At 37.7% G+C, this 19,524-nt stretch overlaps 1 protein-coding gene across 2 annotated transcripts in view; it reads right to left on the bottom strand.

Annotated features, from left to right (window-relative positions):
• The window catches only part of TMEM196 (transmembrane protein 196), a 313,988-nt gene that overhangs the window by 274,757 nt on the left and 19,707 nt on the right, over window positions 1-19,524 (bottom strand). The window lies entirely within an intron of this gene.

Genomic DNA, 19,524 nt, shown 5'->3' with positions numbered 1-19,524 from the left:
GTCCAAGGGACTCTCAAGTGACTTCTCCAACACCACAGCTAAAATGCATAAATTCTTCGGTGTTCAGCATTCTTTACAATCCAACTCTCACATTCATACATGACTACTGGAAAAACCAAAGTTTGACTAGATGGACCTTTCTTGGTAAAGTAATGTCTTTTCTTTTTAATATGCTGTCTAAATTGGTCACAGCTTTTCTTCCAAGGAGCAAGCGTCTTTCATGGCTGAGGTCACCATCTGCAATGATTCTCGAGCCCCCCAAAATAGTCTGTCACTATTTCCATTGCTTCCCCATCTATTTGCCATGACGTGATGGGACCAGATGCCATGATCTTAGTTTTCTGAATGTTGAGTTTTAAGCCAAGTTTTTCACTCTCCTCTTTCACTTTCAAAAAGAGGCTCTTTAGTTTTTCTTCACTTTCTGCTATAAGAGTGGTGTCATCTGCATATCTGAGGTTATTGATATTTCTCCCAACAATCTTGATTCCAGCTTGTGCTTCATCCAGCCTGGCATTTTGCATGATGCACTCTGCATATAAGTTAAATAAGCAGGGTGACAATATACAGCCTTGACATACTCCTTTTCCCATTTGGAACCTGTCTGTTGTTCCACGCCCAGTTCTAACTGTTGCTTCTTGAGCTGCATACAGATTTCTCAGGAGGCAGGCCAGGTGGTCTGTTATTCCCATCTCTTTCAGAATTTTCCACAGTTTATTGTGATCCACACAATCAAAGGCTTTGGCATAGTCAATAAAGCAGAAGTAAATGTTTTTATGGGACTCTCTTGCTTTTTCGATGATCTAGCCGATGTTGGCAATTTGATCTCTGGGTCCTCTGCCTTTTCTAAAACCAGCTTGAACATCTGGAAGTTCACAGTTCATCTATTGTTGAAGCCTGGCTTGGAGAATTTTGAGCATTACTTTACTAGCATGTGAGATGAGTGCAACTGTGTGGTAGGTTGAGCATTATTCGGCATTGCCTTTCTTTGGGATTGGAATGAAAACTGACCTTTTCCAGTCCTGGGGCCACTGCTGAGTTTTCCAAATTTGCTGGCATGTTGAGTGCAGCACTTTCACAGCATCATCTTTTAGGGTTTGAAATAGCTCAACTGGAATTCCATCACCTTTACTAGCTTTGTTCGTAGTGATGCTTCCTAAGGTCCACTTGACTTCACATTCCAGGATGTCTGGCTCTAGGTCAGTGAGCACACCATCGTGATTATCTGGCTTGTGAAGATCTTTTTTGTATAGCTCTTCTGTGTATTCTTGCCACCTCTTCTTAATATCTTCTGCTTCTGTTAGATCCATACCACTTCTGTCATTTATTGAGCCCTTCTTTGCATGAAATGCTCCCTTGGTATCTCTAATTTTCTTGAAGAGATCTCTAGTCTTTCCCATTCTATTGTTTTCCTCTATTTCTTTGCACTGATCACTGAGGAACGCTTTCTTATTCTCCTTGCTATTCTTTGGAACTCTGCATTCAAATGGGAATATATTTCCTTTCCTCCTTTGCTTTCTGCTTCTCTTCTTTTCAGTGATTTATAAGCCCTCCTCAAACAACCATTTTGCTTTTTTTCATTTCTTGATCCCTGTCTCCTGTACAATGTCACAAACCTCAGACCATAGTTCTTCAGGCACTCTGTCTATCAGATCTAGTCCCTTAAATCTATTTCTCATTTCCACTGTATAATCATAAGAGATTTGATTTAGGTCATAACTGAATGGTATAGTGGTTTTGCCTACTTTCTTCAATTTAAATCTGAATTTGGCAAAAAGGAGTTCATGATCTGAGACACATGATCTGGTCTTGTTTTTGCTGACTGTATAGAGCTTCTCCATCTTTGGCTGCAAAGAATATAATCAATCTGATTTTGGTGTTGGCCAGCTGGTGATGTCCATGTGTAGAGCCTTCTCTTGTGTTGTTTAAGAGGGTGTTTGCTATGACCAGTGCATTCTCTTGGCAGAACTCTATTAGCCTTTGCCCTGCTTCATTCTGAACTCCAAGGCCAATTTTGCCTGTTACTCCAGGTGTTTCTTGACTTCCTACTTTTGCATTCCAGTTCCCTATAATAAAAAGGACATCTTTTTTGGCTGTTATTTCTAGAAGATCTTGTAGGTCTTCATAGAACCATTCAACTTCAGCTTCTTCAGCATTATTTGTCAGGGATAGACTTGGATTACCATGATATTGAATGGTTTGCCTTGGAAACAAACAGAGATCATTCTGTTGCTTTTGAGATTGCATCAAAGTACTGCATTTCAGACTCTTTTGTTGACTATGATGGCTACTCCATGTCTTCTAAGGGATTCCTGCCCACAGTAGTAGATATAATGGTCATCTGAGTTAAATTCACCCATTCCAGTCCATCTTAGTTCACTGATTTCCTAAAATGTTGATGTTCATGCTTGCCATCTCCTATTTGATCACTTCCAATTTGCCTTGATTCATGGACCTAACATTCCATGTTCCTATGCAATATTGCTCTTTACAGCATCAGACCTTGCTTCCATCACCAGTCACATCCATAACTGGGTGTTATTTTTGCTTTGGCTCCATCTCTTCATTCTTTCTGGACTAATTTCTCCACTGATCTCCAGGAGCATCCTGGGCATCTACTGACCTGGGGAGTTCATCCTTCATTGTCCTATCTTTTTCCCCTTTTCATACTGTTCATGGGGTTCTTAAGGCAGGAATACTGAAGTGGTTTGCCATTCCCTTCTCCAGCGGACCACATTTTGTCAGAACTCTCCACCATGACCTGTCTGTCTTGGGTGGCCCTACACAGCATGGCTCATAGTTTCACTGAGTTAGACAAGGCTGTGGTCCATGTGATTAGATTGTTTAGTTTTCTGTGATTGTGGTTTTCAGTCGGAAAACTAACCAATCTATGAAACTATGAGCCATGCCATGTAGGCTGCTCCACAGTGTTATAAACTTGACCTCAGTCTCCTATCCACAGCAGAGGGAAGTTAGACAAAAATTAAATCATTAAAACTGAATAGTACTTGAACAAAATTCAGTTCTCAGGCATATTCTTGTAGGTTCTTACTATCTTTCTAAAAAAATCTTTTTTTGGTAAAGACTTTGAGGATTTAGCTCACTTTTAGACTGCCTCCAAGAGCTCCTATTGCCCTTCATCCAGACCACTAAACCCTTCACTATTTTTTACCCTGGTCCTTGGGGAACATTTTATCTTTGGACATCTAAGCTAGAATTCATGGTATTGTATATTCCTTCTCAAGTCAAAGAATACTCTCCATAGGAGCTATCAAGGGAATAAATGCTAAAATATTTTAACAGTTGCATCATGGCTTTTAATTGCCAATGAAGCATAAATTAATGCATAAGTTAATTATGTTCATATCTTACACAGCTGTAAAAGGACAAAAGCATACTAAGTATATACTTACAGTAAATCTCTTTAAATGTTTATTGTCAGACTATTTTATATGTGGCTTGAGTGATACATAGAAGATATATAATTTGCTTCATTGCTATCATTTTAACATCAACCCTATTTTAAAGAATCACGACAAGAAATGAATATTTCACATAAATGAACAAAAGACTACGTCTATGATAGCTGAACATCCACATGTAAAGAGGAAAAGTCAGTAATGTGACAGTTTCCTTACAGAAAACCAAACATCTGGAGATATGGAGAAACTGTCACAATTACCTAAATATTTCATTTCTTATCTGGATGTTTATTTTCATGTAGCTGCAATCTAATTTGGCAGTGTCAGTAAGTATGGGTGGGATGAAAGGAGTGTTAGATTCTAAGGAAAAAGTTGTTTTTACCCAAAGAATGATTTAAGATATTATTTTTAAGTTTTTAAAAAAGAGGTTTGGTCTTCTCAAAGGCTATTTTTTCTAATATAATGAGAAGTATAAGGTAAAATAAATCAACCCTGAATATTCATTGGAAGGACCGTTGCTGAAGCTCCAATACTTTGGCCACTTGATGCGAAGAAGTTACTTACTGGAAAAGACCTTGATGCTCGGAAAGACTGAAAGCAAGAGAAGGGGGCGACAGAGGATAAGATTTGTTGGATAGCATCACCAACTCAATGAACATGAATATGAGCAAACTCAATTTCGGGAGGTAGTGGAGGATAGAGAATCCTGATGTGCTGCAGTCCATAGGGTCGCAAAGTTGCATACAAACTTGGTGACTGAACAACAACTGAGTCAGACTCAGTTGATGAACCTGGAGAGCATCTCAGAGAGGCAGGAGACAAATGAAACCCACCTTGGGGACACAGATGATGGCAACAGGACATGGTGCTGGTAAGCACTATTTCAGAATCCTCTTTCTAGTTCACTAGTGTCAGGACACAGCCTCAGACCCCAGCTGGTTGGCACCTGTCCTGGGATGCCCCAGGCTAGGCAGTTAGCTGGGCAGAGACAAAGCCCTACCCACCAGCAGGTCAGCTGCCACAGGAACCCCTAAGCATCCATCCACCTGACCCAGCTCCATCTATCAGAGGCTTAGGACTAAGCCCCACCTACCAGTGAGTAGGCCTAGCCCCAGGACTTCTGGGGGCCCATCAGCTAGCTAGCTATCGGACATGTCCTGCCCACTATTGGAATGGTACTAGTCCTGGGACCCGGCTTTACCCCCAGGCGGTGAGCATCATCCTCGTGATCCCCTGGGCCCTAGTGCTACCCACTCACTTGGTACCATCAGCCTCTGGGCCAACACTAGCCCTTGGACCCAAACACCGACCTGGAGGCAGTCGCTTCATGACCCAGACCCACCCACCTACAGGCCAGTACCAGGCCTGGAACTCCTGTAACCTTAAAGCCGGCTGTGCCAGGGCAGAGTCCCACCCATCAGCAGCCTCCACAGGAGGAAGGCCTGGCGACCAACTGGGCTGGGAGCTAGCCAAGCCTAAAAGCACACTTACAGTAGTCAGCCTGCCACAACAGAAGGACTCACACAGCCTCTTCTAAAGCATTTAGCTCTGGTTACCTGACAAGAGTGCACTTGAAGGACTCCATAGGACATTTCCAACATAAGGTCACTTCTGCAAGATCAGGAAATGTAACCAACCTACCAAATACACAGAAACACAGTGATTTAGGCAAAATGAGGCAACAGAGAAGCAGGTTCCAAATGAAGCAATGAGTCAAAACCCAGAAGAACCAAGTGAACCAATTTACCAATAGAAACTTTAACAGTTTGTTAAAAACTAACTTCTCAGGCTTTCCTGGTGGCTCAGTGGTAAAGAATCCGCCTGCCAGTGCAGGAGACGCGGAGTCGATCCCTTGTCCAGGAAGATCCCACATGCTGGGGAACAACTAAGCCTGTGCGTGACAACTGCTGAAGGCTGTGCGCCCTGAGGCCTGTGTTCTGCAAAAAGAGAAGCCACAGCAGTGAGAAGCCTGCACACCACTAGAGAGGAGCCCCCGCTCTCCACAACTAGAGATAGCTTGTGCAGCAACACACAACCCCCCTAAAACTAATGATAATTAACTTCTCATGTCTTCATTTATTCTTCTTCCTAGTTCGTTAAGATTCTTTATGATCATTACCTTAAAGTCTACATATAAACCTATGGTAACCACAAATCAAAAATCTTTAATAGGAGCACACATACACACGAGAAAAATTCAACCATAACATTAACAAGAATTATCAAATCACAAGGAAAGGGATCAGAAGAAGAAAGGAACATAAAGAACAACAAAAACAACCCCAAAGCAACCAATAACATTAGTATAGTAAATACATCTATTAATAATTATATTAAATGTAAATGGACCAAATGCTCCAGTCAGAAGACACAGAGTGGCTGAATGGATTAAAACAAAAAAACACCCATACATATGCTGCCTGTAAGAGACTCATGTCAGACAGAAAGACACAAAGATGGAAAGTGAGCGGATGGAAAAATGTATTTGATGTAAATGGTATGGAAAAGAAAACTCAGGTAGCAATACTTATTCTAGATAAAACAGACTTTAAAACTAAGACTGTAACAATAGACAAACAAGAGCATTACATAATGATAAAGAGAACAAATAACAAGAAGATACAATAATTATAAATATATATGCACCCAACTTAGGAGCACCTAAATTAAGAAAGCAAATATTAAGATAAATAAAGGGAGAAATGGACAAAAACATAGTAATATTAGGGGACTTTAACACCCTATATGTATCAACGGAGAGAACATCCAGGCAGAAAATCAATTAGAAAACACTGGCCTTAAAAAACACATTAAACCAAATGAACTTAATACATAAAAAACATTCCACCTAAAAACAGCAGAATATACATTTTTTTCAACTGTATATGTAACATTCTCCAGAACAGATAATATTATGTTACAAAACAAGTCTAAGTTATCTTAAGAATTACATCCCATCAAGCATCTTTTTCAACCACAAAGATATGAGACTAGAAATAAAGACAAAACTGTAAAGAACACAAACAGAAGGAGGCTAAGCAATATGCTATCATACAACCAGTAGATAATTGAAGAAGTCAAAGAGGAAATAAAATGTTTGGAGAAAAATGAATATGAAAACATAGCAATTCAAAATCTATGGGATGCAATACAAGCAGTTTTAAGAGGAAAGTTTATAGTGACACAAGCCTAACTCAGGAAACAAGAAAAACCTCAAATAAACAACTTAAACTTATACCTAAATGAACTAGAAAAAGAAAAAACAGCACTTGGAAAGAAATCATAAAGATCAGAGCAGAAATAAGTGAAATACAGACTGAAAAAAATGGGGGAAAAAAGCAATGAAACTAAGGGCTGGTTCTTTGAAAAGATATAAAATTCATACATGTTTCACCAGGATGATCAAAAAATACAGGTCCTAAATCAGTAAAATCAGAAATAAAAAAGGAGAAGTTAAAACTGACATCACAAGAATTCAAAGGATAATAAGAAATTACTAGTTATACAACTAGTTATACAACAATAAAAGGACAGCCTATAAGATGTGAACACATTCCTAGAAATTTGCAATCTCCTGAGGATTCAACAGTATGTGAACCATGAATTTTCAGATGTTCAAGCTGCATTTAGAAAAGGCAGAGGGACCAGAGGTCAAATTGCCAACATCCACTGGATCATTGAAAAACCAAAAGAGTTCCAGAAAACCATCTACTTCTGCTTTATTAACTATGCCAAAATCTTTGACTGTGTAGACCACAACAAAGTGTGGAAAATTCTTAAAGAGATGGGAATAACAGACCACCTGACCTGCCTCTTGAGAAATCAGCATGTAGGTCAGGAAGCAACAGTTAGAACTGGACATGGAACAACAGACTGGTTCCAAATCAGGAAAGGAATACATCAAGGCTATACACTGTCACCCTGCTTATTTAACTTACATGCAGGGTACATCACGAGAAATGTTGGGCTGGATGAAGCACAAGCTGGAATCAAGACTGCTGGGAGAAATATCAATAACCTCTGATATGCAGACGACACCACCCTTATGGCAGAAAGCAAAAAAGAACTAAAGAGCATTTTTTTTTTTTTTTTGAGTGGCTCATCTTTACTTTATTGTATTATTTATATATTTATTTTTACTTTACATTATTGTATTGGTTTTGCCACACGTTGACATGAATCCGCCTTGGACTCTTGATGAAAGTGAAAGAGGAGAGTGAAAAAGTTGGCTTAAAACTCAACATTCAGAAAACTAAGATCATGGCATCTGGTCCCATCACTTCATGGCAAATAGATGGGGAAACAGTGGAAACAGTTACAGACTACTCTTTGGGCTCCAAAATCACTGCAGATGGTGACTGCAGCCATGAAATTAAAAGACGCTTGCTCCTTAGAAGAAAAGTTATGACCAATCTGAACAGCTTATTAAAAAGTAGAGACATTACTTTGCCAACAAAGATCTGTCTAGTCAAAGTTTTGGTTTTTCCAGTAGTCATGTACTGATGTGAGAGTTGGACTATAAAGAAAGCTGAGTACCAAAGGATTGATGCTTTTGAACTGTGGTGTTGGAGAAGACTCTTGAGAGTCCCTTGGACTGCAAGGAGGTCCAACCAGTCTATCCTAAGGAAATCAGTCCTGAATATTCATTGGGAGGACTGCTGCTGAGGCTGAAACTCCAATACTTTGGCCACCTGATGGGAAGAACTGACTCATTTGAAAAGACCCTGATGCTGAGAAATATTGAAGGCAGGAGGAAAAGGGGATGATAGATGATGAGATGGTTGGATGGCATCACCAACTCAACGGACATGAGTTTGAGTAAACTCTGGGAATTTGAGATGGACAGGCTGGCCTGGCATGTAGCAGTTCATGGGGTCACAAAGAGGTGGACATGACTGAGTGACTCAACTGAACTAAAGACTGAACCAGACAGAATTAGTAAATATGAACAGATCAATTACTAGTAATAAAATAGAATCAGTAATTTAAAAATTCTCAGCAAGCAGAAGTCCAGGACCAGATAGCACATGAATTTTACCAAACATTTACAGAAGAGTTAACATCTATCTTCTCAAAACTATTCCAAAAAGTTACAGAGGAGGGAACCTTTCTGAAGTCATCCTACGAGGCCAGCATCACCCTGATACTAAAACCAAAGATATCACAAAAACAGAAAGTACAGGTCAGTATCACTGATGCAGATAGATGCAAAAATCCTCAACAAAATATTAGCCAATCAAATTCAACCATACATTTAAAGGCTCACACATCATGATCAAGTAGCATTTATCCCAAGGATGCAAAGATTTTTCAATATCCACAAATCAGTGTGAAACATCACATTAACAAATTAAAGAATAAAATCATATGGTCATCTCAATAGATGCAGAAAAACCTTTTCAAAGAATTCAATATCCACTTATGATAAACATGCCAAGGAAGTGGGTATTAAGGGAACATATATCAACATAATAAAGGCCTTATAGATAATCCCCACAGTTTCATACTCAATAATGAAAAGCTGAAAGTATTTCCTCTAATACCAAGAGAAAGACAAGGATGTCCACTCTTTGCCATTTTTTATTAAACATAATATTGGAAATTCTGATCTCTTCAATCTATTTGTTCTTCAGGTGCTCTATCAGATTTAGTCTGATTAGAGTGAAAAATAGATTCAAGGGATTAGATCTGATAGACAGAGTGCCAGAAGAACTATGGACAGAGGTTCCCAGTGTTGTATAGGAGGTGGTGATCAAGACCATCCCCAAGAAAAAGAAATGCAAAAAAGCAAAACTGCTGTCTGAGGAGGCCTTACAAATAGCTGAGAAAAGAAGAGAAGTGAAGGGCAAAGGCAAAAAGGAAAGATATACCCATCTGAATGCAGAGTTCCAAAGAATAGCAAGGAGAGACAAGAAAGTAATCCTAAGTGAATAACACAAAGAAACACAGGAAAACAATAGGATGGGAAAGACTAGAGATCTCAAGAAAATTAGAGATACCAAGGAAACCAAAATGGGCACAATAAAGGACAGAAACCGTATGGACCTAACAGAAGCAGAAGATACTAAGAAGAGGTGGCAAGAATACACAGAACTATACAAAAAAGGTCTTAATGACCCAATAACCGTAATGGTGTGCTCACTGACCTAGAGCCAGACATCCTGGAGCGTGAAAGCCAAGTGGGCCTAAGGAAGCATCACTACAAACAAAGTTGGTGGAGGTAATGGGATGCCTGCTGAGCTATTTCAAATCCTAAAAGATGATGCTGTTTAAATGCTCCACTCAACATGCCAGCAAATTTGGAAAAATCAACAGTGGCCACAGGACTGGAAAAGGTCAATTTTCATTCCAATCCCAAAGAAAGGCAATGCCAAAGAATGTTCGAACTATTGCACAATTGCAGGCATTTTACATGCTAGCAAGGTAATGCTCAAAATACATCAAGCTAGGCTTCAACAGTGCATGGACCAAGAACTTCCAGATGTTCAAGCTGGATTAAGAAAAGGCAGAGGTACCAGAGATCAAATTGCCAACATTCACTGGATCATAGAAAAAGCAAGAGAATTCCAGAAAAATATCTACTCTGCTTCATTGACTACGCTGAAGACTTTGTGTAGATCGCAACAAACTGTGGAAAATTCTTCAAGAGATGGGAATAAGAGACCACCTTACCTGCCTCCTGAGAAACCTGTATGCAGGTCAGGAAGCAACAGTTAGAACTGGACATGGAACAATGAACTTACAAATTGGGAAAGGAGTACATCAAGGATGTACTGTCACCCTGCTTATTTAATTTATACACAGAATACATCATGTGAAATGATGGGCTGGATGAAACTCAAGCTGGAATCAAGATTTCTGGAAGAAATATCAATAACCTCAGATACACTGAAAACATCACCCTTATGGCAGAAAGCAAAGAGGAATTAATGAACCTCTTGATGAAGGTGAAAGAGGGAAGTGAAAAAGCTGGCTTAAAACTCAATATTCAAAAAATGAAGATCATGGCATCCAGTCCCATCACTTCACGGCAAATAAACTGGGAAATAAAGGAAACTATGACAGACTTTATTTCTTTGGGCTCCAAAATCACTGTGGATGGTGAATGCAGCCATGAAATTAAAAGATGCTTTCTCCTTGGAAGAAAAGCTTTGAGAAACCTAGACAGGTATTAAAAAGTAGAGACATGATTTTGCTGACAAAGGACTATATAGTCAAAGCTATGGTTTTTCTAGTAATCATGTATGGATATGACAGGTGGGCCATAAACAAAGCCAAAGAATTGCTGCTTTCAAACTGTTGTGTTGGAGAAGACTCTTGAGAGACCTCAGTCTGCAAGGACTCAATTCTAAAGGATATCAATCCTGAATATTCATTAGAAGGACAAGCTGAAGCTCCAATACTTTGGCCACTTGAAGCAAAGAACTGACTCATTGGCATAGACCCTGATGCTAGGAAAAATTGAAGGCAGGAGGATAAGGGGGTGACAGAGGATGATATAGTTGGATGGCATCACTGACTCTATGGACATGAGTTTGAACAAACTCTGGGAGAAGGTAAAGAAGAGAAGCTTGGAAGCTGTAGTCCATGGAGTGGCAAAGAGTCAGACACGACTGAGCCTCTAGACAACACTGGAAATTCTACTCAGAGCAATCAGACAAGGAAAAGAAGTTACAAGAATCCAACTTTGTAATCCAATTGGAAGACCTAAATCTGTTGCTGTTTGCAGATGACATGATGCAATACATAGAAAATCTCAAAATGCCACTAAAACTATTGGAGCTCTGTGAATTCAGTAAAATTTTGAGATACAAAATGGTCATACAGAAATCTCTTTTTCTATACAATAACAACAAACTATGAGAAAGAAGTTAAGGAAACAATCTCACTCATAATCTCATCAAAAGAGAATAAAATATCTGAGAATCAATCAAAGCAGATACACAACTGGGAAAATTGTAAGACATTGAAGAACTGGATTTAAAATGACATAAACAAATGAAAGATATACCATGTCCAGAGAATGTAACAACCCCCATACTACCTGAGGCAATAATCTATAGATCCAATGCAATCCCCCAAAAATACCAATGGCAGATATCACATGAATTTCTACTAACAACAAACATTTACAGAAGTGTTTTAATACCTATCTTCCCAAACTATTTCAAAAAATTGCAAAGGAGGGAACCTTTCCGAAGTCATCCTATGAGGTCTACTTTTTCACAGATCTAGAACAAATAAAACTAAGATTTGTATTGAAACACAAAAGACCCTGAATACCCAAACCATCTTAGGAAAGAATGAGAAAATAGGTAGTATCAGCTTCTGTATTTCATACTATACTACAAAGTGACAGTAATCAAAATAGTATGGCTCAAGAACAGATATATAGATCAATGAAATGGAATAAAGAACCTAAAAAGGAAGCCACACTTATGTGGTAAATTAATCTGTTCAAAGGAAGCAAGAATATACAATGGAGAAAGAGAGTCTTTTCAATAAGTGCTGCTGACAGAACAGAAACATTTAAAAGAAGGAAATTAGAACATTTTCTAACATCATATACAAAAATAAACTCAAAATGGACAAAAGACCTAAATGTAAGGACAAAAAGCCACAGGCAAAACACCCCTTGACATAAACCATAGCAATGGTTTTTTGGATCTGTCTACTAAAGCAAAGAAAACAAAAGCAAAAATAAACAAATGGAGCCTAGTTAAACTTAAGAACAGAGCAATGGAAGCCATCAACAAAATGAAAAGACAACCTACTAAATGGGAGAAAATATTTGCAAGTGATACAACTGATAACAAGTTAATATCCAAAATATCTAAACATCTCAAAGAACTCAATATCAAGAAAAAATCTGATTGAAAATGGGCAGAAGACCTGAGTAGACATCCCCCCGCCACTCCAGAAAAAAACATATAGATGGCCAGCAGGCACGTGAAAAGATACTTAACATTGTTTATCAGAGAAATACAAATTAAAACTACAATTTGATTTCATCTCACATCTGTCAGAGCAGTTATCATCGAAAAGAACACAAATACCAAATGTTGGCAAGGACATGGAGAAAAGGGAACCCTTATATACTGTCAGTGAAAATGTAAAACAGTGCAACCTCTGTGGAAAGTTTCTCCAGAAACTGAAAATTAAACTATAGTACATCCCACCAATTTCACTCCACTCCTGGGTTTTTATTACCCCCCCCAAAAAGCTACTTTGAAAAGATACATGTATCCCAATGTTCATAGCAGCATTATTTACAATGGACAAGATATGGAGGCAACCTATGTGTCCATCATGTATGTATATGCCTATATACACACATACACACATATAGTACTCAATCATAAAAAAGAATGGAGTTTTTCCATTTGCAAGAACATGGAGGACTTCCCTGGTGGTTCAGATGGTATGCATTTGGAGGGTATTATGCTAAGCGAAAAAACACAAACAAAAAAAGACAAATACCACATGATATCACTTGTATGTGGATTCTAAAAAGTGAAACAAGCTAGTGAATATAAGGAGAAACAGAATCACAGATATAGAACTGGTGAATGGTACTTTTCAGGTCTAGTATTTCCTTCTACTTTTCTGTATTCATTCTATTAATTTTTGACACTTTGAGATTGAAACTCCACTTAAAAATCTTAATTTATCTACTTAAAAGGTAATTGTAATATATAGTGGAACTATGTGTAACTTTATTCTGTATTTTCCAAGTCTCCTGTAAATGTGTTATCATACTTCTATAATTAAAAAAAAAAAAAAAGAAAGATGGGGAAAAACAGGAATCACAGATATAGAAAAGAAACTAGTGGTTACCAGTGGGGAGAGGGAAAGGGGGAGGGTCAAGATACAGGTATGAGGTTAAGAAGTATGAATTATTATACTTCTCATAGTACTAAATAAGCTATAAGGATATACTGTATACACACAGACTGTAGCCAATATTTCATAATACTATCAATGGAATATAACTTTTAAAAATTAGGAATAACTATGATGTATATCTGAAACATATATCAACTATACCTCAATAAACAAAAAAGAAACAGTTGACTAGTATTGAATTATAACCCAGTTTAGAAAGTAAATATACAAGAGTCCATGCTGATTTAAATGACTGAATAAATAAATAGGGGAAAAAGGCAATCTCACATACAGAAGTATTCCAAATAATTTATGTATATATTGCCCCTTCTGAGAGATGGAACATAATTTCACTCTCATAAGTATAGGCTGTATTAGTGATGTCCACGTGCAGGCTAACAAAGGTAAAAAGAGTAACTTCACATTGGAGAACACTGACAAACACAGGTGATAAGGACTGATAGCATTTACCTTTGATATGATGGAATGGGAGGAATTTACCTCTGAGGCTCTCCTCCCAGAAACCCATAATCTTAATCTCATCATGAGAAACACTATCCCAGTTAAGGCACATTCTACAAAACACATTTCCAGTACTCCTCAAAACAGTCAAGGTCATCACAAACAAGGCAAGTCTGAGAAACTGTCACAGCCAAGAAACACCACCTAAGGAAACATGACAACTGAATGTCACATTCTGTTTTCCTGGATAGGATACTGGGACACAAAGAGAATGTTAGGTAAAAATTAAAGAAATCAGGATGAAGTATGAGCTTAGTTAATAATAATATATCAATATTAGTTTATTAGGTGTGACAAATTTATCATACTAATGTTAAGATCTTAACAGAGGAAATAGTACTGAGCCATTTGAGAACTCCCTGTATTACCTTGCTACCTTTTCTAGAAATCTAAACTCTTATAAAAGTTTATTTTTTTTAATGTCTTGTTCTAAGAGGGTTATCATATTTTCACACTCTGGGAAGAGATGTCATTTAATAAACTGCTGAATGAATTGCAGTTTGATGGTCCCATGGTAACAGTACACCAGCAATAGATCAATGAGAAAACACCAGGATCATCAGAATGGGCTACCTGTAAATGAATTCTAAATCTGCCAGTGAAATCAGCACAGTCGCTGCATGCAGCAAATTAAAGAACCATGTAACAAGGAAAGCTATAGGAAATGTGATTAGATTTGGCTTGTGCATTCTTCTACTGGAGCTGCCATGACAAAATACCACAGACTAAGTGGCTTAAAGAAAAGAAATTTATGTTCACAGTTTTGGAGGCTGGAAGTCCAAGAACAGGATGGCAGCATGATCTGTGTTGGTGAGGGCTCTCTTCTGGGCTTACAGACAACCACCTGCTGTGTGCTCACATAGCCTTTCCTCAGTGTCTGTACTTGGAGACACTCTCTTCATCTTCTCTCTCTCCATTTTCCTGTAAGGCCATCAGTTTAACTGAATTAGGGCCCCATCCTTAGGATCTCAGTTAACCTTAATTATATCCAAAAGTACTTCATCATAACAGCTACATCAGGGCTTAAAACTTCAATTTCCAAATACGGACACAATTTAGTCCACAGCAGCCTGTCCCCTGTGTGTGTGTTGGGGGAAGGATATTTGAGAAAGCATTTAATATTACTAAAAACATTAACAGTGGGACTCTCTAGGATAGACAAAAATGTTAAAATTGTAAGAGGTTTACAGTTCCAAGTGGAAAGGTTTTCCTTCAAGTAGTAGACTCATGTAATGCTGTAACTCAGGGTATCAATAGAGTGGTTTGAGTTATTTGTCATCAATAACAAGCTCTGATCCAAAGCCAATGCATGGTTTTTTTTTTTTCCTGAAGGTTTCTTTATTTTCACAGGAAATCTCTTAACCTGTGAGCTTCAGTTTTCTTCAAATATTTAAGAGTATTTAAAGCTTTTCCTTCATAAACTTCAATGGGAAAAATAAATGGGTAAAATATGAATGAGTGAATAGAACAATGATTCACAGATTGTCTTAGAGTGAGCTTTTGTATTTTTCCTTTGCAACATACATTTTAAAAATATTATATTACAAATGACAGCCCAGATACTAGTAATGAGTTCTCTAATGTTTCAGAAAATAATATGCCCTGTCAAACTGGCAGCACTAATTTATGTTATACTAGCAATGAATAGGAACTTGAATTTAAAAGTACCACTTACAGTAGCATCAAAATATAAAATATGTAGGAATATATTTGATAAAAGATGTATAAGACCTAAACACAGAACACTACATAAATTTGCTGCAATAAATTAGAGACTTCAATTAATGGAAGAACACTTGGATCAGAAGACTCACTATTTTTATGATATGTGTTCTCTCCAAAATTGACCTACAGATTCAGTACAATCCCAGTCAAAATCCCAGAAGGCATTTAAAAAAAAAAAAAAAGAAGAAAGAAATTGATAAGCTGGAACTAAAATTAAAGAAAATGGAAAGGACAAGAAACAGTCAAAACAATTTTGTAAAAGGGAAAGGGAAAGTCAAAGTCACACAGTTGTGTCTGAATCTTTGTGACTCCATGAACAATGCAGTCCATGGAATTCTCTAGGCCAGAATACTGGAGTGGATAGCCTTTCCCTTCTCCAGAGGATCTTCCTAGACCAGGAATCAAACCCAGGTCTCCTGAAATGCAGGTGGATTCTTTACCACCTGAGCCACAGGAAAAGCAATCTTTTCTTTTTTTTTTTTTTTGTAAAAGCATACAGTTAAAATGTATGCTGAAAAATTATACCATCTGGGTTTTAATCCTGCCTCTCCTCCTTGTTTTCCTGTGTGACCTTGAATGTTGAACTTTACTCTCAAGGAAGTATAACTCCTGATTTCAAAAATTATTGGAAAGGAAAAGTAAATAAGATAATGTTGTTTTAGTATAAATACAGACAAATAGATAATGAAACAATAGAAAGTCCAGAAATAAATCAACACCATATAATGTCATAGACTTTGACAAACAGACCAAGGAAATTCAATGGGAACAAAGTCTTTTCAACAAATGATGGTGGTGCCGTTGGATAGCTTCATATCAAAAAATAAAAAAGAAAACCAGAAAAACCTGACCCTGACTTACAATAAACAAAGTGTTATCAATTTTATCATAGACCCTAACGGTAACTAATGGAAAATAAAAGCATTTGCTCTTCAAAAGATATAGTTACAGGAATGAAAGGGCAAGTCACAGATTGGAAGAAAACATTACCAACTCAGAACTTGTATCCAAAACTGAGAATTTTCCAGTTTCAACAACAAGACAACGAACAACCCAATTAAAAAAAGGAAAGAACATTGGAATGAACATTTCACTAAAGAAGATGTACAGATGGCATATAAGCACATGAAAGGAGGCTGTTAAGAAAATGCAAATTAAAGCCTCAATACACTATCACTACACACTCACTAGAATGGCCAAAACTACAAATTACCCATATCAAGTGTTAGTTAGGATATGGAACACTGGAACTCTATATAGCACTGGTGGGAATACATACTAGTATGTTCACTTTTGAAAACAGTTTGGCAGTTTCTGAAAAATGTAAACATATGCTCACCATTTGACCCAGCCATATTCCTCTTAGGTATTCACGAGAGGATATGAAAACCTAAGCATAAAGACTTGTACACAAACATACAAAGAAACCTTATTTGTAATGCCCCAGAATAATCTAAAAGGCCACCAACAGGTGAATAGATCAGCAAATTGCAATATGTCCTTTCAACGAAATACTGGACAATAAAAAGGAACTACTAATGCACAAAATGACAGAGTCTCAAAGTAGTTATGCTGAGTGAAGTAAACAAGATCTCCTTTGTCTTGGGATAAATAGGATACACATGCATCATTCCATTTATATAAAATTCTAGATGATGCAAACTCATCCAAAGTGACAGAAAGCAGATCAGGGATTGCCTGAGGATGGGGAATTACAAAGGTTAGAAGGAAAACTAGGAGGATGGTGGGTATATTCACTATCTTGTGTGTGATACATATGCTAGCATTCATAAAAATAATTTAAATATGTACAGTTTAATAGATAGCAATTTAACCTCAATAATGCTGTAAACAAACAAAAACCCAACCTGTGTAGAGAGAAGACGGGGTAGCGGTTACCCTTCGCGGGTGTGGACAGTCACCAGGAGTCGGAGAGGCTTCTGGGCTCCCAGTGATGCTCTGTGTTTTGGTCTGGATGCTGATGGCACACACGTGTTCACTTTCTGAAATTCATTTAGCTGACACACATGATATGTATACTTTCCTAAATGTATGTTTTTCTTCCTTAAGAATTTTACATTAAAGTAAATATATAAAGTTCTGTCTTCTCCATGTAGACAGGATCAACATGAAACAAACCAAGCAAACTCTCAAAAATGCAAGATGAATTACAGATGGGAACAGAGGGAGAACTAAAATGCCGTCAGCTAATATTTAAATCATGCTTTACTGAAACGTAACACAGAAACTTCTCTCAAAGTCAGTTCAGCTCAATTCAGTCGCTCAGTCGTGTCTGACTCTTTGCGACCCCATGGACTGCAGCACGCCAGGCCTCCCTGTCCATCACCAACTTCCAGAGTTTACTCAAACTCACGTCCATCGAGTTGGTGACGCCATCCAACCATCTCATCCTCTGTCGTCCCCTTCTCCTCCTGCCTTCAATCTTTCCCAGCATCAGGGTCTTTTCCAATGAGTCAGCTCTTTGCATCAGGTGGCCAAAGTATTGGAGTTTCAGCTTCAACATCAGTCCTTCCAATGAACCATCTCTCAAATTCCTGAAGTATAAAAATCTCTCTCACTTTATCACTGAGTCTTTTTCAGAGACATTATTTTTTTAATTCCTTATCTCAAGATATTAATTCTCAAAGTGGATTTTTCAAAAGTCTTTTTCAGCAGTATATTAAAGCACTATGTGATGGAAGGTGTTTCATAGGCAAAAATGATTAGGAGAGTTGTGTTATAGAAAGTTAAACTATTCCTCCATGCAATATTTATATATAAACTTTTACCATGTTAAAATGTGCTATGAATTCCATACAGGAATATGGAGTATTTCTCAAGCTTAGATATTCACAAAGCTTCCTTTTTCAGATAGCATTCCAAAACACTAGTATTTCAATGAATATACACTGCAGGTCTAGAAATGCAATACCAACTGTGGTTGTTTACTACTGTAGTTAAAATGTGTGTTGTCAAATTAGAACATCTGGGTTTGAACGCTGCCTCTGCTGCTTTTTCTGTGTGAACTTGAATGCTGAAAAGTATACACATCATTTCTGTCAGCTAAACTAATTTAAGAAAGTGAACACATGTGTGCCACTAACATCCATTTCAAAACACAGCATTACCGGAAATTGAGAAGCTTCTCCTGATTTTAGAGACTACCCACGCTCACCAAGGGTGTCTTTCAAAAGGAGATGATAAAAATATGGTTGTTGTGGGTTTAAAAAATGACTAAACATATGTAAAACAGTGCCTGCTACATAGTAAATGTTCAAAAGTGTTAACAATTAATATTAATAAAAGCAGCCGAAGCAAGGACCAGAGGTACAGATCATGATCCATTATAAGTCTTGACTGGAACTTAGGGTCCATTTCATTGTTCATCAACCCACCAAAAATCTGGCAATAGAATTATATGAGATGTAAATGTTCTTGCCATAAAACAATGAAATGAATATTATGTGAAGACTGTCTTAACTAACCTTACTATGGCAATCATTTCTCAATATATGTATCAAATTACATCGTACACCTTAAACTTACATGATTTTACATGTCCATCCTAAAGGAAATCAGTCCTGACTATCATTGGAAGGACTGATGTTGAAGCTGAAACTCCAATACTTTGGCCACTTGATGCGAAGAACTGACTCATTTGAAAAGATCTGGATGCTGGGAAAGATTGAGGGCAGCAGGAGGAGGAGACAACAGAGGATATGATGGTTGGATGGCATCACCGACTCGATGGACATGAGTTTGAGTAAACTCTGGGAGTTGGTGATGGACAGGGAGGACTGGCGTGCTACAGTCCATGGGGTCACAAAGGGTTAGACATGACTGAGCGACTGAACTGACCTGAACGTGTCAATTATATCACAATAAAGCTAGGGAAAAAAAGAACAATTACCATCACATACATTCATTAAGGAGACTGAATGACTTAAGTGTCTGGTCTTAAACCTCTGAAAAT

The sequence above is a fragment of the Odocoileus virginianus genome, chromosome 1 (assembly GCF_023699985.2).
Source record: "Odocoileus virginianus isolate 20LAN1187 ecotype Illinois chromosome 1, Ovbor_1.2, whole genome shotgun sequence".
Lineage (NCBI taxonomy): Eukaryota > Metazoa > Chordata > Mammalia > Artiodactyla > Cervidae > Odocoileus > Odocoileus virginianus.
This window is presented reverse-complemented; position numbering and strand designations above follow the sequence as displayed.